The sequence below is a fragment of the Momordica charantia genome, assembly GCF_013281855.1.
Source record: "Momordica charantia cultivar OHB3-1 chromosome 3 unlocalized genomic scaffold, Mcharantia_2.0 BLBB01000003.1, whole genome shotgun sequence".
Taxonomy (NCBI): domain Eukaryota; kingdom Viridiplantae; phylum Streptophyta; class Magnoliopsida; order Cucurbitales; family Cucurbitaceae; genus Momordica; species Momordica charantia.
In genome coordinates, this window is record NW_028275161.1 from 1792630 (window position 1) to 1809697 (window position 17068).

General features: G+C 37.2%; 2 pseudogenes; both read right to left on the reverse strand.

Annotated features, from left to right (window-relative positions):
- Nucleotides 1-3107: 3107 nt before the first annotated feature.
- LOC148212145 (uncharacterized) lies at nucleotides 3108-10739 on the reverse strand (annotated as a pseudogene).
- Nucleotides 5802-6540, reverse strand: LOC148212146 (uncharacterized; annotated as a pseudogene).
- Nucleotides 10740-17068: the final 6329 nt, after the last annotated feature.

The following is a 17068-nucleotide window of genomic DNA, read 5'->3' on the forward strand; positions in this document are numbered from 1 at the left end:
GGCTTGACAAAGGCTTCGACACGATCTTTGATGGGGTTCGATTTAACCAACGAAAAACTAAAATGCAACGGACCTGGCTTGATACAGGCTTCGAGCACGATCTTTGAACTGTCATGAAACTCTCTACCATAGGGCTTTTTTGAGACTTTTTCAAGGAAAATGCATGAAATGATGCATGAAACGATGCATGAAACGTACGTTTGACGCATGATGATAACAGGAAAAATTTTCTTGGATGCCAAAATAGAGTGAAATCACTTACTTTTATAAAAACTTGGGATTGTTCAGATAGCCCGATCACCGCATTTCGTTTTCCTTCAAAAATCCTTTTAACTGGATCGAGAGTAGCCAGAACAAATGGGACGACGACTTTGCCCCTGATAACTTTGTAATGACATATTTTCCCCAATATTCCAGAGAACAAATGTCCCTATTTTTAGGTTTCCTGTGCCCTTACGTTTGATTTCAAGCAACAAGTGACCTTGGAGAACGTGAATGTAAGCCACTACCGTCATTCATAAATAAAGAGACGAATAGAGAACATAATTTATAAATGAGATTTTCAAATGACAAAGGATACATATCTCAAAAATGTTGTTCAAATTTGTAGGCTATATAAAAAATGAATACATAAAATGCCTTTCAAGTGAAATACTGAGATCAATGTGAAATTTTCGAGATACACGAGAAATTATGCATAATACTTTCGAACATAATCTGAATTGACTTGATTTTAAAAACTCGTTGCCATCCATGTTAGCCAGAACTAGTGCTCCTCTAGAGAAAGTCTTTTTTACCACAAATGGTCTTTCATAATTTGGGGTCCATTTGCCTCGATGATCTTTCTGTAATGGGAGAATTCTTTTTAGAACTAAATCTCCCTCTCTAAACCTTTTTGGGCGCACCTTCTTGTCATAGGCTTTCATCATTCTTCTTTGATAAAGTTGTCTTCTGCATAATGTCGTCAACCTCTTTTCTTCTACAAAATTTAGCAGCTCATAACGTCTTTGGACCCACTCAGCCTCTTGTAACTTAGCCTCCATGATAACTCTCAATGATAGAATTTCTACTTCAACAGGGAAAACAGATTCCATACCATAAACTAATGAAAATGGCGTTGCCCTAGTTGAAGTACGAACTGAGGTACGGTAATCATGTAAGGCAAATGGAAACATTTCATGCCAGTCTCTGTAAGTTACAGTCATCTTTTCAATTATTCTTTTTATGTTTTTGTTGGCAGCTTCCACTACACCATTCATCTTAGGTCGATAAGGGGTTGAGTTGAGATGTTTGATCTTAAACTGCTCATAGAGTTCACTCATAATTTGTTGTTCAAATTCCTTGCATTATCGGAAATTAAGCTTTCAGGAAGACCATAACGACAAATAATTTATTTCTTGATAATTTGACTACAACTCTTTTTGTCACATCTCGGTAAGAAGTTACTTCTACCCATTTAGTAAAATAATCTATGGCTACCAAAATGAATTGGTGCCTATTTGATGCTTTAGGTTCGATAGGTCCTATCACATCCATGCCCCACATAGAGAAAGGCCAAAAGGCTGTCAAAGTATGCAAATGAGAAGCAGGAGAATGAATCTTGTCCGAGTAAATTTAACATTTGTGACATTTTCTTGCATATTTAATACAATTTGTCTCTATAGTCAGTCAGTAACAGCCAGCTCTTAAAATTTGTCTAGCTATCATGTGCCCATTTGTATGAGTGCCACAAATTCCTTCATGAATTTCCTCCATAATCCTATTGGCCTCTCTTCCTTCAACGCACCTTAGGAGAACTATGTCATGGTTTCTCTTGTACAATATCTCTCCGTTTAAGAAAAACTTCGTTGCCAACTTGCGGAGGTGCGCTTATCATTTTTTGAAGCATTTGGTGGATATTCTTTACTCTTGATATATTGCTTAATTTCATGAAACCAGGGGTTACCGTCGGGTTTTTCCTCAATGCTCATACAAGAAGCTGGGACATCTCTCCTCCCAACTTTAATCGGACGGACATCCTCATTGAGTTCTAAATTGAACATCACTGGTAATATGGCCAATGCATCTGTTACTTGATTATTTTCTCTTGGCAAATAATCAAATAAGATTTCATCAAATTCTTGTGACAATTCTGTTATGAGTTGTTTGTAAGGCAACAACTTAGTGTCTCTTGTTTCCCATTCTCCTCACTACAAGAATTTAGGGTTTCGGCGACGAAAAGGTCCAAATTCGTCCCCGAAAACCTTTTGCGACGAAAATAAGTCGTCGCCTGACTCGTTGCCGTTGCCCAGTCGCGAGAGGGTTTCGGCGATGACTTTCGTTTTTCATTGTCGAAGGTAGCTTCGACGACCTGATATTGGTTGCCGAAGGTGTCCTCGGCGACCAAATCTGTTTTGGTCTCCGAAGGTAACCTTCGGCCACAAAACAGTTTTGGTCGCCAAATCTGACATTTGGCGATCAAATGTTGGTTTCGTCGCCGATTTTTTTATTTATTTTTTTCCTCCTCTTCAACAATAAACCTAAATGCCATAGATTGAATTTCATATAAAATTTTATACCATCATATAAAAATTAGTTTTACAAAAAGTACAAGAAGTCCATACAAACTAAAATTAAACAACATATTCTAAGAAGTCTCAAAATAAAAAACTTAAACATTCAAATGTCTCATATCATCAAAGTCTTCTCGAGAGATAATCAACTTTTCAGAAGCTTTCGATACAGAAATAGAACGAACCTGAAAAAATAATTAACAAATAAACTTATGTTAACAAACACTTCCACAAGTTAACTCACCACTTCCATTCAAACAAACTTCCAATTCTAACTCATTCCTCATGTCAAACTAAACATTCAAGCTTTGCACATGCATGAACTCAAAAATGTTATTCTCACTTCATATGCATGAACTCAAAGTAAACATTAAAAGTTAACAAAAACTCATGAAAACAACTTTCAAACTCACAAAACTTACTCTCACCAAATCTAAAAAACATTCACAAACACTCTATCACAATTCACTTAAAATTCAATAACGTTATCGAAAAACACTTAATAACGTCATTCTAAGCTTTGCATATGCATGAACTCAAAGTAAGCATTAAAAGTTAACAAAAACTCATGAAAACAACTTTCAAATTCACAAAACTTACTCTCACCAAGTCTAAAAAACATTCACAAACACTCTATCACAATTCACTTAAAATTCAGCAACGTTATCCAAAAACACTTAATAACGTCATTCTAAGCTTTGCATATGCATGAACTCAAAGTAAGCATTAAAAGTTAACAAAAACTCATGAAAACAACTTTAAAATTCACAAAACTTACTCTCACCAAGTCTAAAAAACATTCACAAACACTCTATCACAATTCACTTAAAATTCAACAACGTTATCCAAAAACACTTAATAACGTCCCCCCCAACACTCTCATATATTCAAAGCCAATAAAACTCTCCCAAACAAACTTAAAATGCACAAAACTTAGTCTCATTATCAAAACACACACATAAATCTCTCATGTCCATATAACTCTCATTAACTTCAATCCAAATTATACAAACTAAAGGAAAGGTACGTATAAAACCCCACAAAGTTAAGAAAAACTAATCTTCAGACTTCAAATTCTCAAAACTTGCTTTTATTATGTAAAACATCCACAATCACCAATTCATTTCACATATTCAACAAAATCATCCAAAACCACATTATACATAAGCATAGCTAAACTATACATGACATATGTTCTAGATACCATAACTACCGGATAGCCACATTTACAGTTACTGAATTTTAACAACACTATACTTGACGTACCAATTCACTTCAAAGATTCACTTCACAGAAGATTCACTTCACAGAAGATTCACTTGATATTAATATCTAAAACACTTCAAACATGCACTCAAACATAAACATAGTTAAATCATTCATAATACACGTTCTAAATGACTACCATAACTGCAAGATAGTCACATTTATGGTTATTGAATTCTAACAACACTCTATGTGGACATACCTATTTTGACGAGCTGGCTCCACTAGACAGACTCATAAGTTGTAGCACCATTGATCTCAAATCTGACATTTCACCGCGTAGACTCGTAATCTCATAATCTTTGGCTGCGAGACGCTCATCTAACTCCTTGTCTTTTTGTGTGAAACGGTATTGAAATTCTTCTCTTAGAGTATATATTTCTTGTGACAGCTCTTCTTCCCGCTGTGTTGATGCTACACTTGAATAAGAACCTCTACGAGACTTTAGTTTTGGGCCCCAACCAGCACTCTTAACGTATCCTGAACGATAACCAAGAACTGTCTCTAATACTTCTGGGTCTGGTATCGATTCACCTCCGTCTTACATAGATGCTTCTCTAACACGCATCATGTCTAGCTGCATACATATTTTTAAAAAGAACAAAATGTTTACACATAAAATTCAATGCGTAATTTGAACTTAATTGTTATAAGATTTGTAAACTTACGTAAGCTGTCTCCGCTCCTTCGACCCAACCTTTAGTGTCAGAATATCTCGTCTCCCTGAACAAATCGATTTCAGAAAAATTGTCACCTCCCTCTTCTTCTTTCTGCAATTGATAACACATAATTGTTGATAATCAATCTTAAGTAATATAAGTATATGGCTAAAAAAATATTATTGCATTGCACCTTCTCCTTTGCAATAATAGCAAATGCCTTCGGCCCCGCACGATGGTTGAATGGCATCTTCGCCCTGTTGCATTTGTTGGTCTCAGATTTTTTCTAACAAAAGAAAACTTAAATGAGAATATATATTGAGTATAAATACTAAAAAAAAGAATAATTTATATTCGTAAAATTACCTTCCACTCATCTGTCTCCCATCTATTGCACAACATGTTCCAATCGTCTGGTTTTGCCAACAATTGCTCAGGAGGATTGTTGTGCGCAATCTCAGGTGTGGGATAACTCAGGTAGTGTTGGCGCAATTTTTCCCTATATGCCTTATGTGTCGTTCTCATCTCATGCTCGATGAATTTCTTCATAACTCGATCTGATTCGTTGAAATCGAAATGACCCTATAACAAAAAAAACATCGAACATATATTTAAGTGTTATTACTGTTGCATCATAACAAAAGATAAAATATATTTCGTAATTAATCTCAAACCTTGAGCTGAGTTATAATTGCCCTCTTCTGAATTTTTTCGACCTCACTCCACTTGTTAACCTTTAGGTCGACTTGTTCGCGTGTATGTACCCCGATCGCCATAGAGAATGTGGTGGCCATGGGACATATTGGTTTATTAACTGTGTGGTCACATACGATACGTACCTTTCGTTAGTTGCACGAACTTGATTTTATAGCTCTATCAATCGAGTAAATCCTCGCACGCCTAATCTATCTGTATGTTGTCAAACAGTAAGCCAATTAGTAAAATCATACTTATTTATTTTATATATATTTAAATTGACGTACCTGGAAGAACAACCAGAATAGGCGGGTCTGCTAGTGGATGCTCACGACCCTGTACGTGTGCCTCTAACTGACCTGCTTGGTCTGGTTTCATTTTTCTGCAAACTTAGGCAACCAACGAAAAGTATTATATATTGACAAAACAAATACTCAACATAAATGAATTTGATGTATAATTTATCCAACATATATTTAAATCGACATAGTTGGAGGAATACTTATTCGCTATAATACTCATCGTCAACATCATCTATATCATTATCAGTTGACGCTTCCACATCGTCCGATTCGTCATTTATAAAATCATCCACATTGCTCGCATCTATGCTTCCATTGGACTGTTCTCAACCCTCAACGACAATAGGATCAACATCATCTCGACGCAATGAACTATCTTGAGTGGATTCATCTATTTCAATTCTAGGTCCTACTTCTCACAACGAAATTTGATCATTTTCAACGTCTTCTTGTTCTGAAATATCCCATGCACGTTTATTTAGAATATGTTGCACAACTTTCCAATTATTACCAAGTTTGGGGTCATCCAAATAAAATACTTGTTGAGTTTGTCCAACGAGAATTAAGTGGTCGTCGGCATACCAATACTTAGACGTATTAATTGACTTAAAATCTAAGTCAACTCGAATTCTATTCTTCTTAGAGTCTGTGTCAAACCATTTGCACTTAAAAAGTATCACACGTCTCCCCATAACATAATCTAACTCCCAAACATCACTCAAGACACCATAAAAATTCATGTCATCCTCTTCTCCTCCACACACTATGACCCCACTATTTTGTGTCGTTCGACGACTGTCGCGTTCTATATTTTGAAAATGTAGTCCGTTTACAATACAACCACTATATGAACATGCAGTTAGTGACGGCCCTAACGTAAGTGAATAAAGATCATCATCTAATTCGCCTTGTTCCCGTAATGTCAAAACCTGTAATAGATCATAAAAAAATACTTAACGATTTCGTTTTGTGTTCATCTACATTGAAACCCTAAAAATCAATATTACCTTTTTTTTAACCAATCAGGAAATTGTGTACTGCGTCCTTCATATAGGGCAGGAACATTGTCTCCAGGAATTCGAATTGAGCTCAAATGTTGACTACAATTCCAAAAAAAGAGAAAAACAACATTAGTGTTATACGTACTAAGTGTGAAATTAAAGTGAACGTAGCATAAGTCGAACTTACTCGCGATACGACTATATCTCTGCACAGTTGTTCAGTACGTACCAGTGTGCAACTCTTCTTTCAATGACGGATAATGTTTTCGAAGTTGATGTCCCAAGAGGCCGTGCACTTAGCCTGAACACGTCAAAATGTCCATAATTTTTATAACCGACAATAGTATCATCGTTGCGTTCATCTCTATTGAATCTCGTTTCAATTCTACTCAGATACAATGAGCAGAAAGTCAACGATTCATTCATGACGAATGATTCGGCTATCGAACCCTCAAGACGAGCTCTATTCTTCTTTTGTGCATATTGTTTTAAGGTTCGGAGACTTCGCTCGATAGGGTACATCCAACTGTAACTAACTAGCCCCACAATTTTTGTTTCGTATGGTAAGTGAACTGCAGGATGTATCATAACATCAAAAAATGTTGGTGGGAATTTTCTCTCCAACTTACATAGTATGATTATAATGTCAGAATGCAATCGATCCAAATCATTGATGCGTACTGTCTTTGCACATATATCACGAAAGAAGTTACATAGCTCAACGATAGTTGTACCCACAAACGTGGTACGTATGCTTGAATGGCAATCGGTAATAGTCGTCGTAGCAAAACATGACAGTCGTGAGTTTTCAACCCCTATAGTCTCCCGTCCTCTGTGCTCACACATATCGATATATTAGACAAAAATCCTTATGGAAACTTAGCTGATTTCAAGAATTTGCAAAACTTCACCCTCTCAGCAGCAGTCAATGTATACGTAGCATGTGGTTTTTTACAACTTTATTCTCCTCTTTTTGTAAGTGTAAATCTTTCCAAATTTTTAAATCTTATAAATCCAAACGCGTATTGATCGTATCTTTTGTTTTCCCATCGATATTTAACAAAGTTCCTACTAGATTGTCGCATATGTTCTTCTCGATATGCATCACATCCAACTTATATCTTAACACAAGTTTCGACCAATAGGGAAGTTCAAAGAATATACTTTTTTTCGTCCAATTTAAATCTCCCTTTCTTTTACTCTTTTGTTTGGTTGGATTCTTACCAAAATCTAGAAAATTAAGTGTATTTACTTGTTGAAGAATCACATCTCCATCCATTGACACTAGTGGGGGGCGTCGTTCTAACTTTTCATCATGCAATCTACTCCCACGCCAACTATGATTTTGAGGAAGATAACGTCGATGTCCCATGAAACAAATTTTGTTTCTTATTAAAAAAAAGATGAATTGTCCTCTTTACAGATGGGACATACTTGGTATCCTTTTGTACTCCATCCGGACAAGTCGCCATATGCTAGAAAGTCATTAATAGTCCATAAAAGAGTTGCGTGTAGTTGAAAGTACTCACCACTTACACATCGTAAGTACGAACCACAGTATCCCATAACTCTTTCAACTCTTCAATTAATGGTTGTAAGTAAATGTTGATATCTTTTCCAGGTGACTTCGGCCCAGGAATAGGCAATGAGATTAATAAATTATTTTCTTTCATGCACTTCCAAGGAGGCAAATTGTATGGAATAAGTACCACTGGCCACATGCTATGTGAATTGTTCATATTCCCAAATGGATGAAACCCATCTAAAGCTAGTCCCAAACGAACATTTCGTGGGTCTGAAGCAAATCGAGGAAATGTGCTATCTAGATGCTTCCACCCTAAAGCATCAGCTAGATGTTGTAAGACACCCTCTGTCTCAACTTGTTTTTCTTTATGCCACCTCATTTCAAAAGCGAAATTGACACAACCCGACCTAAGCACCTACTAACTATAGAACAAGTCGCGCCGACCACAGACCCCCAACCATCTACCAAGTCTATAGTCAACTTATTTCTAAATTTCTAAAACTAATTTAGTTTATTCTTCAATATATAAAACATAAAATGTAGCATAATTCAGTTTAAAAAAAATAATTATTCAGCCACGACTTCTAGACATGCTATACAACTACAAAAGGTACAACTATTCCAGTATAAGTTAATTCTAGATGTACATACAAAATGATATGCAAGTTTTGAGACGGTGCGTGACAGAAATTGGTCGGCTATCTCTTTGAAACTCAAGTGCAGCCTGGTGGAGAAAAACAATGATAAACAGTGAGCTTGGAAGCTCAGTGAGTGGCATTCTAATAAGAAAATAGTTTCGTAAAACTTCTTCCATAAAAACAACTGAAATTTCAATTCTTAAGATGAGCTTCATAAAGCTGAAGTAATAAATATTCTCATTTAAAACTTCAAATAACTTGAACAACTAAAATTCAGTAATTTTCTGAACATGACTTGTAACAACATATACTTTCTAAAAACACTTTCTGAATACGTATCAAATATCTTCTTTCAAACCTAAAACAGGTTAAGAAAATTCAACACCGCATATGTACCCACATTCTATGAACGAGGTGAATTAGGTCGGTACACTGCTCCAATTTCCGATCGTCATGAAATAATAACCAATGAAATTTCAATTCACACTCAATTTTCAATTAAACTCTACAATTCTCCGAATTAAACCATAAATTTAATCAACAACCCCATTCTCTCTCTACCATCCAATTACACCTCTTCCTCTCTCATCTTCCTTACAAGTGGGACCCATATCCCACATTCATAACCTTTCAACCCATTTCAATTTCCTACACGTGAGCTTCAATTTCCCAACCATTTTTTTTCTTTCATTTTCTTTTATTTTTAATTTTAACCCACTCATTCTCTCTCCTCTACTATTCACCTACTTCCTCCCTCAACCACAACCAACGGAACCCTCTATTTCTTCCTCTCCATTTCTTCTCTTCTTCTTCTTTTACTTCACAGATTCCTCTGACTTATAACAATGAAAACACGCACAGAGGCCGAAATCCATCCAAGAGTTCAAGGAATCAGATATTCAGAGTCTCCACCTATTTCAAGAGATACTTTGAACACAAGAAGATCAATGTTTTTTTTTCCCTTTGCTCTAAAACCACCTTCACCTCCGCCTTCTTCAGCAATGAAATTCTTCCCTTTCAGCCTCCCATCTTTTGTTTCATTTCGTGCCCAACACTCCCCCCCCCCCCTTTTTTTCCTTTCCTTTTCTTCCTTTTTCTTTCTTTTCTATTTTTCCCATTTTTCCCATTTTTCCTCTACACGTGTCCCTTCAATGCCTTCACACACGTCTTCACTTTCCCACTTTCCTTTCCTTTTCTTTTCTCTTTTTTTTACTTAAAATTACAATACTGTCCTTACAGAAATGTTTTGAAGAAAAGAATCGTTTCAATCTTGGTATCAACGAAAAATATCGTAACACTTTTTGGGGGACTTGTAAAGCTTTCTCATCATTGTTTTTATAACGAGGTTCACCACATACTGGACAACTTTGACATTCAGAATATTCTTTCCTAAATAATATACAGTCATACTTGCAGGCATGTATGGACTCATATGAAAGTCCTAAATCACGCAGTCTCCTTTTAGCCTCATATGCTGTATACTAGGTATAGATGCAGCTATTGTAAATGCTTCGTTTAACAATTCAAGTAACATATCAAACGATTTATTACTCCAATTGTTAATGATCTTGATATGCATCAACTTTACTACAAAAATCAATGATCAAAATTTTGTACAACCTGTGTACAATTGACTACGCACTTCATTGAACAACTACTCGAAACTATTAAACGTGTCTCTTCCATGTTCGTTTGGGAGCGTCTCAAAACAAAATTGTTTACCTTCTACATTTTCTTCTATCATGGGGTACTGTAAATCATTGAGAAGTCCAGACATATCACCATCTTCATTATTCATCACATTGTATTCTCTATTTAATTCATTGTCGAAGGAGTTTCACGTCTTTTATAACAACTTGAAGGGATTGGTTCTCCTCCATGGTATATCCATTGAGTATATGAATGTGATATTCCATTTATAAACAAGTGTCTTTCTACTCCATCAATTGAAAGCCACTTTACATTCATACAATATCTACATGGACATCTTGTTTTCCTCGTATTGTTGACGTGAAGTTTTGCTAATTCTATGAAATGTTTTACTCCTTGAACATACTCGGGCGAGAATCTATCCCTAACCTTAATCCAATTCTTATTCATTATCGATGATAATACTCTTTTAAAAAACCTCCAATTCAGTATAAATGGTCAATGTTGAATCCTAAAAGAATCAGACAAAAGATTATGTTCATTTTGTCATCAACCTAAGGATATTTTGAAAATAGAAATATCTAAAATTTGTTTTCAAAGTGAGACGAGGATGCAAGGGTGTGGTCATTATTGTCGATTATGAGTATTGTAGTTAAAAGTAGAAGACTTAGAAAGTATTATTGAGGCCTTAGATATATTCCTAAGATATAGCCACTAAAAAAAGAACTAAAATATACTTAGAGAGGTCGTCTAAAAATCTAGACCAACATCGGTCACAACCAACATAATAATCATTCATAATTCATTATAAATTCAAAACCAACAACAATAAAATCACAAAGAATACATATAAATAAAACAATCATGCGCACAAAAATCGACTAATTTAAGTATAAATAAAACAATCACACTTACAAAGCCAATAAATTAAATCATCAACCAAAAAAAGTACGTCAAAATCAAACAAATAACAACTTTTATATTTTCTCAAATAACTTATTTCACAATTTCTCCAGTAACTCATATAAAACATCAACTACTATACAAAATATAACTTAAGCATTTGTTCAAGATTACAAAACATCAATTTCACAATTTCTCCATAGCATTCACAATATCCCAAATATAATTCACAATTTCTCACATAGCATTTACAATATCTCAAATATAATTCAAAAATTTCTCAAATAACTCAAGCTTGTGTTCAAGATTAAAAAAGCAAAATAATATACATAAATATAATATTTTAAAAATAATCAAAATAACCTAAATAAATATAATCTAATATTAAAAAAATTAACATAAATAAAGTGAAAAAAAAATATAAACCTTAGGGTGTCGGAGGCGGTGGCGGGCGGGCGGCGACTGGCGGGCAGCGGTTGGGAGCAGTGGACGGTGGTGCAGCAGCAGCGGGTGGCGGAACTGAAGACGAATTAGGAGCCCGATAGGCGAAACAGGTCGAATCGGAGGCGGAGGGCGGAGGTGGAACGGTAGAATCAGAAGCAGACGGCGAGCGGTCGAGGCGGCGGCGACGGACAACTAGAGGTCGAGCAGCGGCAGCGACGGACGGAGATCTGAAAATCGGGGGGGGGGGGGGTGCAAAAGGGAAGAGAAATGGAGAAATGGGGAAGGAGATTGATTTTTAGGGCACCTTTCAACGACGATTTTAAAGTGGTCGCCGAAAGCAATTTATTTCATGTTTTTAGCGGGCCTTTTCGACGACAATAGCGAGATTTTATCGCCAAAGCAATTTATTTCATGTTCATGGTCGAAGTTTGTGGGTCTAAACTTTCCTCACTTGCGGTTATGGTGGAGATATACTCATCTGGAAAGTCGAACTTCACCGGTACGTAGTCATTCATAGGTTGTTGAGCTAGGTAGTCGGCCAAAGCACTCTCCTTAATGGCCTTTTGAGTCACATAAACAATATCATATTCGGACAAGAGATACTACCACCTTGCCATTCAACTCGAGAGAGACGGCTTTTCAAAAATGTACTTTATGGGGTCCATCTTTGAAATGAGTCATGTGGTATAATACAACATGTATTATCTTACACGTCGGCCAGCTCAAGCTAGAGCAGAACAAGTTTTTTCTACTTGAGAGTATCTAGTCTCGCAATTGGTGAACTTCTTACTTAAATAATATATAGCATGTTCTTTCCTGCCTAAATCATCATGCTGCCCTAGTACACATCCCATTGAGTTTTCAGTCACTGTGAGATATAAAATAAAGGGCCATCCTGGAGTTGGTGGCACAAGAACTGGAGGGTCTTGCAAATACTGCTTAATCTTATCAAAAGCTGCTTGACAATCTTCACTCCATACCCCATCGTTGTTCTTGCGGAGCAATTTAAAGATGGGTTCGCAACCTGCTGTTAAGTGAGATATGAACCTTGCGATGTAGTTGAGGCGTCCTAGAAATCCTCTGACTTCTTTCTACGTCTGTGGAGGTGGTATCTCTAAGATTGCTTTGACTTTAGCCGGGTCAACTTTAATGCCTTCTTAGCTTACTACAAAACCTAGGAGTTTTCCAGTGGTTGCCCCAAATATGCATTTGTTGGGATTGAGTTTCAATTTGAACTTCCTCAATCGATCAAACAGCTTCCTTAAAATAGTTGTGTGCTCCTCGCCCTGTTTTGACTTGGCAATCATATCATCCACGTAAACTTCAATTTCTTTGTGCATCAAGTCATGAAAGAGAGTAACCATGGTACGCTGGTAGGTTGCCCCAGCGTTTTTTAACCCAAATAGCATAACTTTGTAGCAACAAGTTCCCCATAGCGTAATGAATGTGGTTTTTTCGCGATCTTCAGGTGCCATCTTAATTTGATTGTAGCCTGAGAACCCATTCATAAAGGAGAAGGTTGAGAACCCAACAGTATTATCAATCAACACATCAATATGAGGAAGCGGGAAGTTGTCTTTTAGACTTGTACGATTCAAGTCTCTATAATCCACACACATTCTTACTTGTCCATTTTCTTTGGTACAGGGACAATGTTTGCCACCCACTCAGGGTAATTAGATACCGTAAGGAACCCCACATCAATTTGCTTCCTTACTTCATCCTTTATCTTGATCAACATATCTGACCTCATTTTCCGTAACTTCTACCTAACCGGCTTGAACTCTGGGTTAATTGGCAATTTGTGCACTACAATGTCTGTATCTAAACCAAGCATATCTTGATATGACCAAGCAAAAACATCAGCATATTCATGAAGTAACTCTGTCAACTTTTTGCGACTCTCAAGTTAACTGTCTCAGTTAATTCCTCATGGAGTCCCAACATCTTTTCTTCTTCTTCTTCTAACATTCTTAATAACTCAGCAGAGGGCTCATCGTTCATTTCCTCACCCGACTCGACGTTGTATATAGGTGTATCGAGTTTGTATTTCAAATCATTATCACATTCAATCTCAGTATTACTGCTTAAGATATAATAAGGGAGAAAAGAAAGGAAAAGGAAACAAATGAATAAATTGGCCCAGAGAAATAACAAAGGAAAGAATCAAAGTGAATGAATTTAAACTTTATTGATGTGGAAGAATTATAGACAAATGATACGTCTGGATAGAATACACAAGGGAATAGAAAATTAATTTATTAATTAAGAAAATGAGGGAAAAAAAACAATTACTTTGACTTATTATTTATAAAATACAGCAGCTCTAGCACGCTCCAATTGCTCAGCTCGAAACTGTCTGGGCACGGGAAGATAAAAGGTCCGACTTGCTTTCTTTCTTCTATCACTACTGCCACTGCAAAACTCTCATCGTACTCCCGATGGACTATGTCGGTACTTCTGAAAGAGTGGCTGAGAGGTAAAACAGTCCTCCTTGAGTAATCATGCTCCCTATTCTCAAATCTTGTTAGACGTTTTGCTTTTTCACGGTTCTGCACTCTGGTGATGTCACACCTATTTGGCTTATGCCCTAGCCCGAACCTCCTTGTATTTTTAGCCATCCTCGGTAGCTTGTCTAAACTCCCAGTGTCTCCTTTAAAGGCGGCCTCTAAAAGTCGTGGCTTAGGTCTTCCAGACTTCTTATGTAAAGTTGTAGCATTTGCAATCTTGAATGATTGGAATGAAGACTCAAAAGCTTCTTCTGTTGCTTCAAAGTATGGCATCGAAGCAAGCATTGAGACTAGAATGTCTTCTTGTCCCGATATGATCACCAACTTTTGGTCAACCGCAAATTTAATTTTCTGATGTAGAGTAGACGAACTGCCCTTACCGAATGTATCCAAGGTCACCCCAACAAAAAACTATAAACTGATGTAATGTCCATAACCTGAAATGTTATGTCAAAGGTGCAAAGACCTATCTTAATCGGGATCTCAATATCCCAAACAACAACGCTACGACTTCCATCGAAAGCTCTTACTATCATAGTACTAGGTCTCGTATGGGACATATCAACCGGTAACTTCTCTAGCGTGGATCTTGGCATTATGTTTAAAGAAGATCAATTGTCCATAATGACTTTTTCTATTATGAAGTTTCTACACTTTACTGAGATGTGGAGAGCTTTGGTATGTCCTGTACCCTCTGGTGGTATCTCCTCATCTGTAAAAGTGATGGAGCTAGAGGTCGTTATATTCCCTACAATGATACTCATATTATCCACTGTGATGTCTTGTGAAACGAAAGTCTACTTCAAGACCTCCAACAGTGTATTCCGATGCGCTTCAGAGGATAACAGTAAAGATAATATAGAGATTTTTGCAGGTGTCCGACCTAATTGTTCAATAACTTTGTATTCACTTTGCTTCACTAGCTTTAGAAACTCTTGAGTCTCTTCCTTGGACATGGGTTGTTTACGACTTGCATCCTTTACAACAATTGCCTCCACCAGTTCATCATAAATATACTCATTGAGTTTGGCATTCCCTTTCTTATCTTCCTCTACCTTCCCCTTCTTCTTCTCACTTGCTTTCTCTTTATTCTTTTCACTAGCAGGCTCATTCACGCGTTTTAGCAAGCTATCCGGTGTATAACATCTCCCAGTTCATGTCAAGCCTCCTACTCTGATGATATTGTCAACTAGGAGTGGAAGAGATGATACCTCTTGCCCTACAGTTACCTTGCACTCATATCTCCAAGGCACTACTCTGGAACTTTTATACTCAAAAGGAGCTAGGACCAGTGATAGTGATTGGTTTCCGACTGCATCTGGCTTTTCACTATAAAAGATGGTGAGAGGTTTTGGCTTAAGAGAATCACTTGAGCCCTCAGCAACCAAGATATCCTCCACGACATTTATCCTTTTCTTCAGGTGAGATTTTGTAACAGTAAGGACTTTTGAGTCTAACAACTCTTGAACTCTCTTTTGAAAATGGTTGCATTGCTCTAGAGAGTGTCCTTTCGCCCCAGCGTGGAACGGGCACGTCAGACTTTCATCATACCCTTTATACTAGAGGTTTTGGCATAGGTACTCCACTGATATATATCCACCGCCCAAGAGAATTTCAAATAGTTCCTCAATAGGGGTTGTAAATATCGGCAACCTAACTCTTCGACTCGAACCCTTGGAATTCGATTGCATTTATTTGGACATTCTGATGATTCGGCAGCGGATTATTACTTACATCAGGCCCATTTTCCTTTTTAAAGTTCAACCAACTTGTCTTGATCAAAGCTTGAACTCTGTATTACAATGTAGTGCAGTTCTCTATTGAATGCCCTATGGCTCCCGCGTGATAGTCACAATGAGCATTTGCATCATACCATCTTGGGTATGGAGGTTGGATCGGATCTACAGGTACAGGTGCCAGCTGATTATTCTGAAATAACTAAAGCAGAAGCTCAGTATAAGTCATGGGGATTGGGTCAAACTGGGTCTGTCTACGTGCCCCTCTATTAGTCTGTTGCCCTTGAGTATAAAATGTATTATGCTGCTGACCCTTAGGTTGGAAATTTTGACTGGCCGGGGGTCAAAAATTTTGAGAGGCATAAGGGGAGTAATGTGAAGTTGCATTATTCACAAATGGTTGATTATACCCGTATGGCGTTGGGTAATAATACGGAGTGTATCGCGGTGTCCGACCGTACGGTTGTTGTTTCCAAAAGTATCGGTCTGCTCCCACCATTTGCACCTCACCTTCTTTCTTCTTGGAATGACTTGCCTTCTTTGCGGCTAATGACTCCTCGGCAATACTGGTTATCTACCCGTGTTTAACCCCGTATTCGATCCTTTCTCCGATTGTCATAATATCAGAGAAATTTGTGGAAGCGCTTCCTATCATCCGATCATAGAAAGGATGTTTTAGGGTGTTGATGAACATGGCAGATAGCTCCTTATCCATTAAAGGAGGTTGGACTTGAGTTGCCGTGTCCCTCCACCTTTGAGCATACTCTTTAAAGCTCTTTGTACTCTTCTTCTCCATCCTCTGTAAATCTAAGCGATCTGGAGCCATCTCTATGTTATGCTTATATTGTTTTAGGAAGGAGTCGATCAGATTCTTCCACGAGCCAACATGAGAGCTATCTAACTGCATGTAACAACGAGAGGCCGGACCAGATAAACTATCTTAAAAGTAGTGTATCAACAATTTGTCATTTTGGACGTACGCTGCCATCTTCTTGCAGTACATTATAAAATGATTCTTAGGACAAGAAGAACCATCGTACTCCTCAAACTCTGGCACCTTGAATTTTGGAGGGATGACTAATCCAGACACCAAGCACAATTATGAGGCATCGATGTTGCCAAAAACGTCTGTCCCCTCTACTGCTCTTAATCTTTCCTCCAGAACTTCGAACTTTTCGTTACTGGG